This window comes from Dipteris shenzhenensis, unplaced genomic scaffold, assembly GCF_047967505.1.
Source record: "Dipteris shenzhenensis isolate YYH24624 ecotype China unplaced genomic scaffold, Dip_SZ_1.0 scaf0266, whole genome shotgun sequence".
Classification (NCBI taxonomy): Eukaryota; Viridiplantae; Streptophyta; class Polypodiopsida; order Gleicheniales; family Dipteridaceae; genus Dipteris; species Dipteris shenzhenensis.
The window spans coordinates 34781-38490 of record NW_028239572.1 but is presented as its reverse complement, the minus strand read 5'-3'; the positions used below and the strand labels follow the sequence as shown (position 1 = coordinate 38490).

At 45.2% G+C, this 3710-nt stretch overlaps 1 non-coding gene across 1 annotated transcript; it reads right to left on the bottom strand.

Moving 5' to 3' along the window:
• Nucleotides 1-1045: 1045 nt before the first annotated feature.
• Nucleotides 1046-1118, bottom strand: TRNAF-GAA (transfer RNA phenylalanine (anticodon GAA)). Its single transcript has one exon. It is a non-coding gene; the product is annotated as a tRNA-Phe (tRNA).
• Between the last annotated feature and the right edge of the window lie 2592 nt (nt 1119-3710).

Sequence of the window (3710 nt, the reverse complement as noted above, 5' to 3'; positions counted from 1 at the left end):
TCGAACCCGGAAGAGATATTTTAGTCTGAATCACCGACTTTTTTTCGTACCCAATACCTATACCGGTGAATACAATCAACGAATCGCAAATCAGTCTTCGAAATCCCTATCAAATATCCTCTCGAAGGGATTGAGTGGATTCGAAAGTATGCATGAAGAATCCGTATCAGAGGCGGGCGGGTGAAGATATTCCACAGAGATATAGAACGTTAGCTAATATGAGTATTATCAATAACAACGGCGATTCCAACATCGAGATGCGGGGTCGATTACCCGCTTGGTCGACTAGACATAGTTTAGCCCACAGACCTTTAGGTTCTGATTACCGGGGTGTCGAGATCCCACAGGTCAAAGCAGGGGATTGGCCTTCTATAGCTGTTGCTTCATATGCGTGCGGTTTCAATTATCCCCGTTCCCAATGTGCCTATGATGCAGCACCAGGAGGATCCCTAGCTAGTGTGTATCATCTGACGGAGGTGCGAGACGATGCAGATCAACCTGAAGAAGTATGTACAAAAGTCTTCGTTCCGAGAAAAGACCCCAGGATTCCATCCGTTTGTTGGGTTTGGAAAAGTTCCAATTTCCAGGAACGGGAATCCTATGATATGTTAGGAATCACTTATGAGAGTCATCCGCACCTACAACGTATCTTAATGCCTGGGAGCCGGCTGGGATGGCCTTTACGTAAGGATTATGTCGTACCCGACTTTTATGAGCTACAGGATGCTTATCGAATTGGGACGGAGGCAAAATTGAAAGCCATCCTCCCACTAGCCAATTCTGTATCATTCTATTTAATCTTGTGCGGCAGGTGAGGCTGGTCTACCTTATTTGAGACACTTGTTTCTCGTACGATCAATCGCATCCACGTATCTGCATCGAAATCCGCACCTACATATGCACGTTCAAGCGTATGTAGGTGTGGGTATAGATACATACCCCGACCAGTAGACCAATAAGCAATCCATATTTTTTTTTTGGATTCTCCTATTTCCAAGTGCGGTTTTCGCCCGCAGCCATCAGATCAAATTATTTCCCATCGGTATGCCAGGAACCAGACTTGAACTGGTGACACGAGGATTTTCAGTCCTCTGCTCTACCTACTGAGCTATCCCGGCCAGTGATTCCGCGATAATCCCAAACAAATATCCCAGCGTGGATTGATTCTTTCCCTTACCTATCCGTCCAATCGAAGTAACTATCCTCACGAATCCATTTTTTTTTTTATACCTTGCAGGCGAACCATTCAGACAATCCATTGGATTTGCCGAATGGTTCAGTCGCAAACCACTCAAAAATATTCTCGAGCTGGGGACGAGACATCAATCCGATTCGATTGAGCTATGAATCGGGAGCATGGATCCCCTCTCGTTTAGGTGGAGGAAATCAATACGTATTCGGGAGATGTATCTCGATACCCTTCGTCCGCTTGATGGGTCGAAGAATCCCATCCACCAGAATAGACGGGGAGGGATTTCTCTGTTTCATGGGGTAGATGCTTCCCACAACTCCTACGCAATTTGGATAATATGTTTCATCCCGTTCTACTGGGGATGTAGGGACTCGAACCCTCACGGTCCTACAAAGACCAACGGATTTTCTTTCTACCACAATTTGCATTGCTGTTTCCATCAACGGCGTAGAGTTGGACTCCATCTCTATCCGCGAAGGTCTGTTACTAATGGTTATTCATCGAACCATATTCATCCGAATACGGAGTATACATACACAAAGAGGAAATCAGGAGAAGATGGGATTCGGGGATAATCGAGTAGATCCCACCAATACCCGAGATTCTCGAGATTTTGATACAATCCTCGGTGCGGATGTTGAGTATGCACTGGGAGAGGATCCTCGCCGCTTATAGGATCATTCTAGATTGAATCATCCATGGAAAGAGAACATCTATCCGCTTAATGAATAATAGAAATTAATAGATCGTTCGTCGGAATAGCTTCCGTCGAGTCTCTGCACCTATCTCATCATCCGAATCCTGCTTCTGAAATGAGATTTGGCTCAGGATCGCCTACTAAATAATCCTAGGTTTCCCTGAATTTGAAAGCTATCACTCGGTGTGTTTCCATACCTAGGCTCAATCCAATCGAGTCCGCAGCGTCTACCATTCCGCCATACCCCCCCCCCCCTTGAGTCCCAAACCGAAGCAATGGATCTGCAATTGCATCAAATCCTTTTGCATGCCATCCGAGTTTGCATGTTCCATGCCATTTGTTCCAGAGATATTTCACGAGTCTCTTGATTCCGGTCAAGCGGAAATTATATACCCCGTCCCGATTCCCGAATTCTCAACCTCTTCCCTTTTCTGTTTCTATTCCCAATTTCCTCCAGAAAGGGACTCCACCGATCCCAGAGAATATATATCTGCGAGACCATACCCTGCTTCTCCGTATTCGCGTACCCATAAGAATTATACACGGGTGGGGTAATTAAATCAATACGATACGGTAGGAGATGGAATTATCGACTCATCTAACCCATCTCTGTGGTTGAATAACCCTTGCGGCTGACTGCGCCGTGGGCGCAACCACCATTGTCGCTTTAGGAGGGTTCTATTCCATCCCATGGGGTTCAAAAGAACCAGGAAAGCTTGGTTTGGATTCGGAAGTACCACATTCACAAGGCAGAGGTTATCGGTTCGATTCCGGCAGAATATTGCCCAGTATCAGTCGATGCACCAATACCGTGTCTCCCTTCGGCTTTGTCCCCCGCGTCGAAGCCTCCATTTCCAATAGAGTCGATGGGAATTCGAGTATTTGTTCGTCTACATTCATATGTTATGATTATTACAAATACCAAATGTTCAACAAAATTGGGTGACACTTATAAATAGTACCAGTACTTCGATTACGGAGAGGTCCATTCCGGGTCTTACCATGCTTACAAAGAAGGAGTTTTTATGTCTCGTTATCGAGGACCCCGTCTGAAAATAATACGTCGTCTCAAGGATCTACCCGGGCTTACAAATAAAACATCAAATCCGAGAGAAGCACGAATTGCTATTGATTAATCTGCTTCGAGAAAGGTATCTCAATTTTGCGTGCGTCTGGAAGCCAAACAGAGATTACGTTTCAATTATGGATCAACGGAACGACAATTGCCTAGATACGTTCGTATTGCTAGAAGAGCCAAGGGTTCAACAGGTCAAGTACCATTACAGCTACTCGAAATGCGTCCAGATAATATTGTTTCTCGTCCAGGTATGGCTCCTACTATTCCTGCAGCTAGGCAATTAGTTAATCATAGACACATTCTAGTGAACGATCGTATAGTCGATATACCGAGTTACCGTCGCAAACCAAAAGATACTATTATTGTGAGAAATCGACCGGGTTCTCGCAATGGACCAAATAGAGAGATGGAATTTTCTCGGGGAGACAAAATACCTGATCATTCAACTTTTTCCTCGTCGGGAGACAGTAGACCCACAGGATTAGTGAATGGAATCGCAAATCGGGAGTCCACTGGGTTGGATATAAATGAATTGCTCGTCGTTGAGTATTACTCCCGCAAAGCCTAACCCCAAGTAATTATCTAATAGTCTGGGATTCCTCATTCTGAAATTCGGATACCCCCCCCCCCGGGGGGGGGGATTCTTGGAATTATTATTTGAAATCGGGAGTACTAACTGGAAGCATTCAAAGGATTAGCAATTCTTTGGGGTGCCGGAACAGAGTCAATGACGGAATGCAAAG